The sequence below is a fragment of the Schistocerca cancellata genome, chromosome 2 (genome assembly GCF_023864275.1).
Source record: "Schistocerca cancellata isolate TAMUIC-IGC-003103 chromosome 2, iqSchCanc2.1, whole genome shotgun sequence".
In the NCBI taxonomy this organism is placed as follows: domain Eukaryota; kingdom Metazoa; phylum Arthropoda; class Insecta; order Orthoptera; family Acrididae; genus Schistocerca; species Schistocerca cancellata.
The window spans coordinates 463,968,885-463,983,950 of NC_064627.1; the positions used below are offsets into that span (position 1 = coordinate 463,968,885).

The 15,066-nt window shown below is 41.0% G+C and overlaps 1 protein-coding gene across 1 annotated transcript in view; it reads left to right on the forward strand.

Annotated features, from left to right (window-relative positions):
* Positions 1-15,066, forward strand: part of LOC126161972 (cytoplasmic dynein 2 heavy chain 1) — a 778,966-nt gene that overhangs the window by 382,068 nt on the left and 381,832 nt on the right.

Consider the following 15,066-nt stretch of genomic DNA (forward strand, 5'->3'; position numbering starts at 1 on the left):
TGGACACCAATTCTGATGGTTTATTTACTGCCATAACAAACATTTTAATGTTTATGTATTGTCCAAATACAAGATAACCTGGCTGGAAAATGGAAAATATGTGTAAGTTCTGTGATCATGCCATAGCAATAGAAGAATTTAAACCTGCCATCTGTAGACTGAATGATACGTGTTTAGAATAGGAGGCTAGGATGAAGAATCTTGTGTGATTGGAATTAATGTACTCTACTGTTTGTGAAAATTGTAGCTGCAAGAAGAAGGCATGTGAATACAATGAAATGTGTGCCACAAGTTAGGGACATGATAATAAACAAATGATAATAATTACAGAACTATACATGCAGATTGACCATCAGAACTAAGTAAGGTGGGAAGCTGCCAGTATTACAGTTAAAGCCTCTAGACGTCATGGTATGGAATCAAAAAGGACGTGGATATGCTGCTGGGGAACACAGTGCCATACAATTTGTAGGTGTATCCACAGAGCATCAACAGTGATTGGAGGAGGACCAGAATGAACAAATTTCATCTGACCATATCTGAGATATGTTCCATAGACAACGTGTCAAGCAGACATGTAGGTCAGGGAGGTACTGGTAGCTGTCATTCCTTGAAGAAGGTTTGCTCATTTCTTGTCACATGTAGATGAGCATGGTCCTACTGAAATATAGTTTGTGGAGTTGCCTGCAGGAGGGGCAACATCATGGGTTCCAAAACTTCCCTAATATAGTGGTTACTGTTCGAATTCCTCTCACTGACAGGAGGCAAGATTGTATGTTACAGCCAATGACACACAATTGTGTTTTGCTCCCTGACATTTCCCACTATGTCAGTAACGTGCTGTTCAAATTTGATGTCTGTTGTGACTCGCCGATCATTCAAAGCGCCGCCGCGCAATTACACGCGTCCTCTACATGCAGTGCTGTCTGCCAGCCATGCAGCAGCTGCGCCACCTAAGCGGCCAGCCGAGCAGTGGCCACTAGACTGGGACTCAATGCTCATGCGAATGCTAACGTGTACACATGTCTTGCTTGTCAACTTACTCTGTGACTTATATGTGTTGTGTCATTCTGAAATATATGTGTTAAACTTGACGTTATAACAATTGGCGACGAGGTAGTGGATTTTTCCTTTTCACCGTTGACCCACAGGGTTCCATGGCTACTGTTGAGCAACTATTGCAAAATATCCTTGAACAGCAAACACTTCTAACAGCGGCGATTCGCGATTTCGTCGCGGCGTCAAATGCGGGGCATTTGTCGTCGTTGGCTATACCTCCTTTTCCTCCTTACGACAAGACGGCGGAAGACTGGTCTGATTATGAAAAACATCTTCGACAGCACTTCTTGGCATTTCATGTCCCGGACGAACAACCATGTAAGTCTCTGTTTCTTTCCTGGATTTCACCTCAAATGTATCGGTTGTTGTCACAATTGGCTCCTTTGTAGGATCGTCTTTGTCCTTTGCTGAAATGTGCTCACTTCTGTCTGTCTATTTTCAAAAGCAAACGCATGTGGTAGCCTCTCGTGTTTCCTTTTATCGTTGTCAAAAACAGCCACATCAATCCTATCATGCTTGGGCTGCTGAACTTCACGGCCTCAGTCAAAAGTGTCAATTTGTTACTGACGTTCACAAAGAATCCTATGCCGATTCCATGGTACGGGATGCTATTATCCGGTTGGCGCCCGACAAAGAAGTTCGGCAACGTGCCCTTCAGTTGGCGAATCCGACTCTAGATGAAGTTCTCTCCATTGCGCAGTCTTTTGAAATTTCTCGCGCCGCTGGGGCGCAGATAGAGGCGGGGGTGATGACGGGGAAATACAACCTCTGTGCACTGTTGACAACACGTGCGGCACGTCGCCACAGGCTGACATGACCGCAGTGCACTCCCACACACAGCCTCGCCCTAGCTGTAAACAACCCGCTAAGAAACTGCAGCAAAACCCCCAGCAACTTCTTTCATGTCCGTGGTGTTTTATGAAACATTCATGAGAGGGTTGTCCCCAACATTGGGCTGTGTGTCACAATTGCAAAAAGAAAGGTCATGTGTCTTCCGTTTGCAAATCCAACCGCATACATGATGTTCATGAACATGACGCTGATTCTGATTCTGTGTTGTCTGTCAATTGCACTTCTTCCCTTTCAGGGAAATTATTCCTCACTGTCCAAATCCTTGGTTGAGATGTTCGCATGCAAGTGGATACCGGTTCTGCTGCCACTATAATTAATTCTCAGACGTATCTTCAGTTAGGTTCTCCACTCCTGTCACCTGTCACTCATCAATTACGGATGTACGATAAACAGAAGATTTCTCTCTTGGGACAGTTTAATGCTGAGGTATCTTACAAATCCGTCGTTCGCACTGTTCCCGTATTTGTGGTCAACCAGAGCAATGCAGAAAATCTTTTTGGTTTCGATGCCTTTCGCGTTTTTGGGTTCTCTGTCAATATTCTCTGTCAATATTCTCTGTCAATATTGTCTCTGATGCTATTCCTTATGCTCAACTGGATTCCTTGTCGACGGCATTTTCGTCCCTTTATTCTCCTGGGTTAGGCCATGCAAACGACTTTGAAGCTCATATCATGCTCAAACCCACTGCTCGGCCTAAGTTTTTTCGGGCTTGGCCCATTCGTGTGGCCCTTCGTGATCGGGTAAAACGGGAGTTGGATCGTCTCACTACTTCAGGGGTATTGCTTCCTGTCACTTCCAGTGAGTGGTCCTCTCCTGTCGTTGTCGTTGCTAAGCCAAATGGTGATATTCGTCTCTGTGGCGATTTCAAAGCCACTGTAAATGCTCAATGCCTCATCGACACTTACCCTATGCCCCGTCCTGAAGAACTGTTCACTAAACTTGCTGGAGGCCAGTATTTTTCTAAAATTGACCTGTCAGAAGCTTATCATCAACTTCCCCTCGACGCTACTTCCCGGCAGTTTCTGGTCCTTAACACGCCTTTCGGCCTCTATCAATACCAACACTTCCCTTTCGAGGTTGCTAGCGCCCCTGCTCTCTTTCAGCGATTCTTGGAACAATTATTGCTCCCTGTCCCTGGGTGTATCAATTACATGGACGACATTAGTGTCACTGGCTCCACCACTGAAGAACATCTTCAAAATCTCCGCACACTTTTTCATGTCTTACAGACTGCCGGCCTTAAGTGTAATCTTCAGAAATCACAATTTTTTCAGGCATCTATCACGTACTTGGGGTTTCAACTCTCTCGGGATGGTATTCATCCGCTTCAGCAAACTGTTGCTGCGATTGATGCCCTTCCTCGCCCTACATCTGTTAAGGAACTGCAGGCCTTCTTGGGGAAAATAGCATACTATCACAAGTTTTTACCGTCTGCGGCTTCAGTGGCTCAGCCGTTGCATCGCCTGTTGCATAAAAACGTGCCTTTTCACTGGGCCGCGTCATGCGAAGCGGCTTTCCAGAAATTGAAGACTATGCTGAAACAGGCCCTGTGCCTGGCTACTTATCAACCTGGCCAACATCTTGTTCTTGCCACAGACGCCTCTCAATATGGGTTCGGTGCATTCCTTGCGCGCCGTTTTTCTGACGGTTCGGAACAACCCATTGCTTATGCCTCCAATTTTTGTTTATCTTACACTCTGATATCTTTGCTCCATAAAGGACTAAATTTATTTTCATTGTACATCATAGTTACTGTGCTGCATTGTATTAAGCAAATCATTGCACAATATTTTAAAAAGTTTGCAGAGGTAAAAATGCATTGTGTAAACTTTGTGTATGGTTGATTTTAGCTCACACATTGCAGTGAGTGAAATGTAGGTAAGATACTGAAATTTTATTTAAAATTGCGAGTATAATAATATCTCATTTCATCCTCAAGCTACTGATGTTTATATCTGATGGATGACTGCATGCATCACAAATCAAGTGATCATAACAATCATCATATTTAATAAATGGTTCAAGATATCAAAATGGGGCCTGCGAAGAGGCACTTACATTGTATGATAATTGCACAAAACTTTTTTATTCCTGATATATGGAAGTAATCTGTCCGCAACAATGAGAAGTCAGCAGGTCAGACATCAATAGCACTGTAGGAAAATGCAAGTTGTGTGCCTGTATGTGTCCACAGCACCTGGGGAATGACAGAGCAGTAGATATATACATATCCACAGCAGCAAAAGGGTTAAATTATGCAACAGGCGATGCAACGGCTGAGCCACCGAAGCCGCAGACGGTAAAAACTTGTGATAGTATGCTATTTTCCCCAAGAAGGCCTGCAGTTCCTGCCGCAATGGGCAGATTGGTGCATGGGGCCCCAGCAGATTCGACCCCTACGTCTCCTGTCATCTCGACCCGTTATCATCGGGGACACTTCCATTCGTATGGGAAGCCTCCTCCTCGAGACTTTACGGCGAGTCAAACAACGCCTATGGACGTTAGCCATCTCCGGGACACCTCCATCAAGACCAGTGCAACAATTTCAAAGGGGGGAAAAGTGTTGTGAGTTGCCGATCATTCAAAGCGCCGCCGCGCAATTACGCGCGTCCTCTACGTGCAGCGCTGTCTGCCAGCCATGCAGCAGCTGCGCCACCTAAGTGACCAGCCGAGCAGCGGCCGCTAGACTGGGACTCAGTGCTCATGCGAATGCTAACGTGTGCACATGTCTTGCTTGTCGTGTGCACATGTCTTGTGACTTATATGTGTTGTGTCGTTCTGAAATATATGTGTTAAACTTGACATTATAACAATGTCATTATGAGCAGTGCCCCTCTTTCTACATTGTTTTTAAACTGTCACTTTAATTATGGACACTTTTATGTGTTTGAATATCCCAACCGCACAAATTTCTGATAACTCCTGGAAGATCCTGACAACATAAGAGTACAGAGACTGCTTCAGTGCTGAAATTCCTGTCACAACAAGGACACAAGCAAAAGTACTTGAGGTGTATACTTAAGTAAAATCAAAATGGGACGTTACAGGGTGCAAATAAGGAGCTACAGAAATAAGCGCCGCAAAATTCGAAATAACTCAACTCATTTTAGAAGAAGAGTCATTTTGTTGTGGTACTGTTGAATACTAGAGTTTATTTCCATGATTATTGATATTGATTATTGATATAAACTTTCATGGCTGATTTAGAAGGACAGATTACAAATTTCAAACAAGGAGCTATTCTCAGAACATGACTGAGTCTAAAACTACTGAGCTGAACATGTTGTGGTGTAATTCTGCCAGGAAGTTTATGTATCATATTTTCTACAATATAATAAAAATATTTATTATGTACACAGTTGGCAACAATATAGGTAATATGTAGAAACGGATGTGAAGACTGGATTCTAGACTGATTTTTCTACCTGCATGCGACTGAAACAAAATCGTGCCACAATTGACTTTGCTCTTCTTGCTTATTTATATCTACTTCAGATGTCCTGTTAAAAGTAGTGTAGCACATCCACAATTTTTGGGTGTTGCTATGGACACAGCTGCTCTGCCACAGCAGTGGCAAGAAGGCTTGGAAGCTGGTGTGAGCCAAAACATCATCATCGCAGATGCAGGAGGTGGCCTGCCTGTGTGTTATCAAGTGAGTTGGTTTGAACATTACAATACTGAAGCTGCAGTAAAAGAACAAGGCCTTTGTAAGACCACCGGGTCGGTTAGCAAACCTTCGAATGATGGGCTTGTTATTCTGTCCTTATTTAGAAGATGTACATCAGTACAACAAGTGAGCTACTAACCAGTATAAATACCCGTCATTTGTAGCTGAAGGTATTCCAGTCTTGCAGCAATCACAAAGAGAGGGTTATGCCAGGTGACGGTAATGGTTCTGCAAGCAGCTGTCATGTGAGCCGGAGTGTGAAGGCCCACTTCACCATCACTGGTCCAACTGCAGGCTCTGAGAACACCCCCTTGGACTTGGTGCCCGCCCCCTCCCCCTCCCCCCTCCCACGGGTGAGCTGCCTTCCAGCTCACTCTGGCCACAGCAGACTTCTATCCTGGATGGCAGCTGTATGATACCAGGACAGTGCCGCAGCTTTCCCTTCCTTCTATGCCTGTCAGTTATCCAAGTGCCTTTCAAAGCCAATATGCACTTTTGAGGACTGAAATCACCCGCAAGAATTACAGTGGACGATTGCACTGTTGGCATGCCCTGTTGTTAGCAGACATGCCATTCATAGCCACTGCATGAATTCCAGCCCTCAGCTTTCCTCCGGTCGCTCACATCATAGCTACCCTCTGGCTGCCTGCTGGCCTCAGTGGTCCTCCACATGCTATCCTCTCCTCATGCCAAAGAAGATGTGGTTGCTGCGAAGCAGTGCTGCGAGTATTGAGTATTGTACCTTCTTCTTCTTTACCTGGTGCCTTTTTCCCACGTCAGTGTAGTGTCAGCATGCATATTAACAGACTTGGCATTGTAATAGGGGTTGCCATCTTCTCTCCCCCCCCCCCCCCCCTTCCCCCCAGGATGGAACATGTATATCCCAACTGGCTCTGTGTAGTGTTATTCATGTTAAGTGAGCAGAATATTCTAAATGTTTGTGAATTGTACGAGGCCTGTCTAAAAAGTATCCGATCTTTGGCCACAAAAAATATTTTGAATACCTGACGGTATTGGGATCCTAATCCCCTTCAAAGTAGGCCCCTTGTGCTTGCTCTCACTTTGCCCACCAATCCTTCCACTGCTGGAAACACCTCTGGAAGTCTTCTTTTGGAATGGACTTTAGTTCCATCATCGTGTTCCGCATTATCTCTTCTCTACTCTCAAAATGGGATCCTTTCAGTGGCATCGTCAATTTTGGAAACAACCAGAAGTCGCAAAGAGCCGTGTCTGGAGGGTAGGGAGGTTGTCAAATGGCTGTAACTCCATGTTTGGCCATGAAATATTAGATCAAGTGGGATGAATGTGCGGGGGCGTTGTCGTGATACAGTTGCCAGTTTTTCACTGTCCACATGTCTGGTCTTTTGCGCCGTACTGCGTCACAAGAGTCGCCAGAGAATGTCTTGATAGTGCTCCTTTGTCGCTGTTTGTCCTTCCAGTGTGTATTTGTGATTCAAAATTCCACTGACATCAAAGAAGACAGTCAGCATCACCTTGATTTTGCTTCGCACCTGCCGCACTTTCTTCAACCTTGGATACTCCATATGCCTCCATTGCGATGACCGTCTTTTTGTTTCTGGGTCATACCCATACACCCATGACTCATCTCCAGTTATCACGGTGTTCATAAATCCAGGATCAGTGTTGGTGGTGTCCAGAAGATCCTGTGCAACATCAAAACGGAGGTCTTTTTGTTCCGGTGACAACAACTTGGTCATGAATTTCACAGCCACTCAGTGCATATTTAAATCGTCATGCAAATTTGCATGTGCAGAATCTTTACTCACTCCAACCTCTTAGACAATCTCCCGCATGGTCAAACGATGATCTGCCATCACCAAATTTTGCATCCTCTCAACAACAACTGCACTCCAAGCAGTTTGGGTCCTGCCAGAATGCTGGTCAATCTCCACTGATGTGCGGCCATTTTTGAATTGGTTGAACCACTCCTTGATTTGTGTTACACCCATCGCATCTTCTCCAAACACCTGCTGAATCTTACGAATTGTTTTGCTTTGAGAATCAGCAATCTTTTGACAAAATTTGATGCAGTATCTTTGCTCAGCACATTCAGTCATCTTGAGCGAATCAGTAATCCGTTAAGGACATTGTGTAGCACCTTGCTCAGTGACTGATAGGCAGTGACTGACATGTTGGAAAGTGGTGCCAAAATTCATGCATGTGCATTAAGGACTCTTCCTTTACTGTGTTCATTGGTGCCACTCTATCGTCCCTATTTTGTGTGGGAAAATCAAAGGTCGGATACTTTTTAGACAGACCTCATATAACTTAGGTGGGACTTAGCTACCATCCTGGTATTCACCTAGTGGGATTTGGGTAACCACCTGAAAACCACATCCAGGCTGGCTTGTACACTGACCCTCATCTTTAATCTGCTGGGTGAATTTGATCCAGGGTCAGTGCCCCTCTTCAGCCTGAAAGTGGCACTTTAACACAGATAGGTATCTGAGCATGTTTACCTTGAGTCTGAACAAAATTTTTGACTATTGATGGTATTTTCATGTGTTACCAAGGCCAAAATCTTGACAATGACCCTCTGCCACTACTCAACCCTGTCAGCATAGAGGCTGTCCACCCTGAGCTAGCACAGTAGATAGAAAAAGGGCATTCGGTTTTGTGCCCATTTCATTCATCTCATTTGTTACCACTTCATGTCAACATGTAGACTCATATGAAATGTCTTGGCTAAGAGGCACGTGAGAAGACAGAAGTGTATTTCCAGCTTAAATTGTCAGTGCTGGTAACATTGCTTGAACAACACTTGAATCGTTAAAACTGGTGCAATAACACTCTCTACAATCATGGCATTCTTACATAGAAGCTGGAGCACAACACCTTGAACAACTGTTCAATTGTTGTGAAAGTATCACCTGTCAAATTATAACAACAACGTGCCTACCTGGCTTTTATCATTGTCATTAGACCTACAGAAAATTTGATGTTTTCTCACTTGCACTTATAACATTTGCTGTAGTCATTTTCAGACTAGTGTCCTATACTTCAAATTCGTATATTTTCATCTTTCCTTAAGTCATAAAAGTTTGTATCATTATCACTGAGAGAGATTGAATGGGTGAAATAACAGATCATTTTTATAGCCAAGATTTATCGTTCATTAGTGGGACAATGGAGTGTACCATGTAATTAGATAACATCTGAGATAATTACAGTTGATAATAATGTTTACAGGATGGATGTGCAGAGATCCATTTCACTTAACTTAATATTTTGTACAATTAAGGAGTGTTTTGTGTGCCTTTCTAGGGACCAAACAACTTCTCTAGTGGGAGTTCATTAACGACGTTTCCACAAGAACCGATCATGTGCAACCCAGCTTATTCTGTTCATTCACAAGACTCAGAAGGCAGTAAATAGATGTCATTTGTTAAATGCCATACAGTCTGGCTTCCAGAAAGTCTTTGATACAGTTCTGCACCATTGTGTAATAAATGAAATATGTGCATGTTGTATATCTGAACAGATTTGACAGAATATTTCCTTGAAAACAGAAATCGGTACTTCTTTCATAATGATGGGGAATTATCACAAATGAAATTAATTCCCAACATACCTCAAAATGGTGTGATACATCCTATTACTGTTCATGGTATATGCCAGTAACTTGCCAAATGACATCTGTCAGGTGGAACAGTTGTGTACAGGTAGATGAAATTGTTCTGGAAATTCAGCGAGACATCCAGATGATCTGGATGTGGTACAAAAATGGCAGCTGCCTCTGAATGTAAATAAATGTAATCAAATGTGAATAAATAGACAAAAAGATCTTGTATAATTTGACTATGCAGTTGGCAATCAGGCTCTATAATGACCCACAGTCACCAAGTATTTGGAAGTATCCCAAACAAATTAATGTCGAATGATAACATAACTCTAACCAAGGGAATAGCAGGGGCAAGACTAATTGGAATAATACTAAGGAAGTATAATTCACACATGACAGGGTCCACTTACAAATCCCTTAATCAGACAGTTCGCGGGTGTACTGCTGGTCCTTAGTGTCCAATGGGCACAATATTTTAGCGAATCGTCATCTTCAGGTGAGCCTTACCTTGGTACATGCAAGGGTACAGTTCACTTGCCGAAATCTTGAGTACAACTCCCATGAATTTGTTAAACTACATTTACAGCAGGCCAATCATTTTACCTGCATGGCAGCCAATTCCGGCCATAGGAAGGATACAGGTTGTCAAACATCAAAATTTTCACGTCTCATTGACAAACAGTCATTGGAGACCCCATGCAAGACTGTCTCAATATAACATGTATCTGAGTGATGATGTGGTTTTGGTTCTGGAGAGGGGACTTAATTTTGCCCCTACCCCTGAGTTCACACTGGTTGCAAACATCGACATCTTAGCAGAGCAGCTGATGTGTGAGTACTGCCTGAAGCAGCAGAAGTAGTGTGTCATGACATTCTTCATCCTCTGATGAGAACTGAAACTATGAAGTCAAACATTACCAGCAAAGAGATGGTGGCCATTCGGAGTGGCCATTTGGAACCTGAGAGAGTGTCCTGACATTGTTATCTTACCTGCTGACAAAGGCAGTGCCATGGTTATTCTCTCCCACAAGGACAACACTGAGAAGATGCAGAGCCTGCTAAATGACAGCTCCTACAGGAGGATCAGTGCTGTTCCCACCCAGACAGTGGAGAACAAGACAGGGTATTTCTCAAGGAGTGGGAGTGACTACATGTGGTCATCAAGAAATTTTCACCATAAGTACCTATAGCACCAAGACTTTATGGACTCTCCAAGATCCACAGAGATGGGCTTCCATTACACCACATTGTCAGCAACATCAGAGGTCCTACATATTTGCTGGCAAAATACCTGACAGAGATACTCAGTCCTTGTTTGCGTAAACTTTCACACCACATCCGCAATTCTGTGGATTTTATGAAATATCTGAACAACTTCAAGCTGAAGGACTCAGATATAATGGAAAGCTTTGATACCATTTCATCTTTGACCAGGGCGCCTGTATGTGAGTCCCTAGAACACATTGGTCAGAAATTTGTCATGAAGACCACTGACCTTTGCAGGCATGTCCTAACCTCCACATATTTTCTATTTAATACAGAATACTATGAGAAAACAGAGTGGATAACAATGACCAGCCCACTCTCACCAGTGATTGTGGATTTGTGTGTGGAACACTTCGAGGAAGAGGCCTGACATCAACCAAATGGAAACCCTTTTTTTTTCTGTTTTGTGGATTACATGTTCGGCATCTGGCCCCATGGAAGAGACAAACATTTTGACTTCCTTGCACATCTGAACTCCATACATCCCAACATCAAATTCACTATGAAGACCAAAGGAGAAGGTTGATTACCAATCATGGATGTCCTGTCAAGTGAAGAGCTGATGGCACCATGGGCCTTGGTGTGTTTTGGAAGTAAATGCCCCCTGACCTGTAATTGCATGCAGATAGCTGCCACCACTCTTTGCAGAGGAATGGGATACTTAAAACACTAGTAAACAGATCTCACATCACCTCAGATGCAGAAAAAACTACATATTCAGAATGGCAGAAGATCAATGCTGAGAACAAAAGCGACACACTCAACTAATGTACCCCCAACAAGTTGGTGGTTGCAGAGCACTGTTTGTCAGAGAATCTTGCTATGGAATATGACTGTATCAATATTATACCACAGACTTCCAAGTACATAAGTATGTAATCAGGGTCAGACTGCTGAGTAAACTGTATTACAAGCCAGTAGAAGAAAAATATCGTGTAAAAATAAGGTCTGGTGTGTGTGTGTGTGTGTGTGTGTGTGTGTGTGTGTGTGAGTGAGTGAAACAGAGAGAGAGTATATTGTATTGTGTTGTATATATTGGTCCTGTTGTCTACAAAGCAGCTGATGCATGAGATATTGGACAAGTCAAGCTATAAGTATACAGCTGGAAGTCAATTCTGGGCATACTTATTTAAGGTTACAGTAATATACTTTATACATAAGTATTTATATAACACACTTCATAAATGGAGTAAAAGCATTGATGCTGTAAATATCACTTTAGAAATTTTCCAAAGGTAGTGAACTCAGTAATATCTTTTATGTTTCTAGGAAGTTTGTTGTAAAGCTTAACTCCCATGTGAAAAGTACAGCTGTGCTGATCTGGCTTATATGTAAGTTTCTGTTTTGTCTGGTAAGGTGATCACATATATCACAGTTCTTTTGCAGTCTGCAGTCCTTTCCTATTACATTTATTTTAAAGAATAAAAGTGTTTCCATTATGTATACACATGGTAATTGAGAAATATCAGATTTCTTAAACAAATGTTTACAAGAGTCTCTAGGTTAGCACCCAATGAAGTTTCTAATGGCCCTTTTTTTGTAGTTTAAAAGTGCTATTAGCTGTTTTAGAGATTCCCCAGAAAGTGACCCCATATCTAAGATCAGAATGAAAGTATGCATGATATGCATTTATTACTGTTTTCTGACTACAGCATTATTTTAGTGAGCAAAGAGGGTAACATGTTTTGCTCAGTTCTGCATTGAGATATTCAGTGTGTTTATTCCATTTTATGTTGTTCTGCATCCAAAGTCCTAAGAATTTGTTTTCAGTACTGTTATGAACTAGTTGGTCATTGATAGAGTAGGTATTCTGTGCCCAGCTGCTAAGTTGTTTTGTGGCCGTGTTTATTGACTGCTATGACAGTTCATTACTGTCTTCTTTTAGAAGAATTGTGGTGTCACCTGCAAACATGATGGTTTTATGTGCATCAACATTTAAGCTTAGATCATTTATGTACAGAAGGAACAGAAGTGGTCCCATTACTGATCCTTGGGGTACACCACATTTAATTTGTTTATAGTCAGATAAGTGTTCGGATATAGTTTTTAGTTTGATATTTGTGTGCTTGATGCTCACTGTCTGCTTATGATTACTCAGGAAAGAACTGTTCCAGTTGTTGGACAGACCTCGAATACCATATCTTTCAAGCTTTGATAGCTGAATTTTATGATCCACCATATCAAAAACTTCTGTCAGGTGAATAAATGCTCCTATTGATTCCTGTTTCTTGTCCATCAGGTTTAGGATCTAATTGCTGCACTTGTAGACAGCAGTTGTCACTGACCTCTTTATTTCTAAATCTATGTTGGTTTTATTTAAAAATTTCATAAGTTCGTCAGACATAACTTTTTCTACTACTTTTGAGGTGCAGGAGGAAATTGTGATGTGTCTGTAGTTATTTTCATTATTATTCTCACCTTTTTTATATACTAAAATAACTTTCGATGTTTTCAATACATCAGGGAAAGTGCCTGCCTGAAGTGAGCAGTCACATAAGTGTGTGATTATTTCAATTAGGTTTGATGCACACTTCTTTAATATTGTTGCAGGTACACCATCAATGCCTGCAGAGTTGGGGTTTTTTAGTCTTTTCAGTGCTTTAGCTTCTTCATCTTGTGAAACAGAACAGTACATTGATCCTTTACATGCACTTATTTTATATTAATTTGTTATTTTGTGATAGTGTTACATTTTTTGCAAGATTTTCTGTATTCTGCAGATTCTCTTTTAATAACACTCCACATAGCCTCTGATTTATTATCTGAATTATAAATGTATTCATCATTATGCATTATTTTTGCTGCTTTTATTACTTTTCTTAATATTTTGAAGGTTTTTTTTATAGTGTGGGTGTACTTCAGGTGAGGAATTTTTTGAGTTTCATATTACATGAAGTAGTCTTTTCTTCTGGCATGAAACCCTTATTCCTCTTGTGATCCAACTGTATGTTCTTGAGTTCCCCGGTATGATTACAGTTTTCCGTAGGAATGCAGTTTGAAAGAAATGAGTTAATGTATCAATGAAGGTGCTGAATTTTTCATTTATATAATTCATTTTGTACACTTCTGACCATTTTTCTTTCTGTAATAAACTGTTGAAGCAGTTTACGTTATCCTGATTACACATTCTACATGAGGTACTTAAAGACATGTTGTTAATAATACTGCCTTTTACTCTTATGCTTAATATTTGAGCAAGATGGTCACTAAAACCTCATTAAACATTTTTAGTGAAGTGTTGTGTAAACTCTTCTTGACTAGAAATTGATCTATAGCTGTTTGTCAAGTTTCTCTTACTTGGTTCGCAGCTTTTACTTCAGCCTTTAAATTATAGGATGTTGCAAGGTTCAAAAGGGTGTCTCCACTGTTTGTGGAGAAATCAATACTGAAGTCACCACAGATTATCAACTCACAATCCATTTTATTTACTTTATTTAGCAATGACTCAATTTTGTTTAAGAAAAGTTCAAAACTTCCAGATGGTGATTGGTAAATTGTAGCAATAACCAGGTTAAACTGAATAATTTTTATAGCTGCAATTTCATAATCATTTTCAACATTTGTTCTAGTGGATTCACGTAGGATAATACAATATACATTTTCCTTTGTGTAAATTGTGACACCACCCTGCTTGTTGTTTTTCCTGTAGTAGTAAGAAGCCCAAATGAATTTATTCATTTTCATATTCTGGATTAATCCTGGGTTAAGCCAGTGCTCAGAAATGCATAACACTGAGATACTTGTAAGTTCATCTGTTAACAGTACCTTAATTTCATTGATCTCATTATGCAGAGATTGCACATTATGGTGATAAATTTTTAGATCAGGTGTGTTCACAATTTGATAATTGGGAGTCATATTTACAGCATCACTTACCCTTAGTTTAAATTAGAATCGTCAGTAGTGCTGTGTTTTCATTCTTCTTTCTTATTCATTTAGTTTTCCTCACTGTTGTGGGAAGGATGTACAGAAAGCTGATAGATTATTCTATTCCTTAAAAGTATTTCTTTAATTATGTAGCTTACATGACCACAAATAAACCTTTTCCCTTCATAGTTCAAATGCATTCCATGCTTCATGTGCAGATTTTGATGCCGTATGCTTATTTCCAGTACATTGCACTTAGCATATTGTGAACACATTTCCCTTTTTTAAAGTTTGTTTTCTGAATTTCTTTGTTTACACACAAAATACAAATTAGATTGTGCCTATGCGGCAGTGTGACAACTACTGTGTTTCTGCATTTGTTAGCTTGTAAAAAGTTCTGCAGCATTTTCATGCAACCCTCTGCTTCATTTTTTGCCACATCTTTTGATCCCATTATACAGACAATAAAGTAATTTTCCTGCATTAATTTTGTCTGAGAATTAGTCTCTACAACATTTGTACATGCAGTCCTTTGTTTCACTACACTAGTCACTGCTATGTCACGATTTTTCTCATTGAACATATTGGGTAGATTTCTGCCATGACTGTCTGTTAGCAATAGTACATTACTCTTTTTCCCTGATGATCTGTCTTTGTTGTTGACATTTTTTGCAAAAACACTAGTCATTTTCAGCTCACTGATTTTTACAAGTTCACAATCATTTGGAGATAAAATGTTTGCACTAGTAGTAGGAAAAGAGTAAAACCTAAA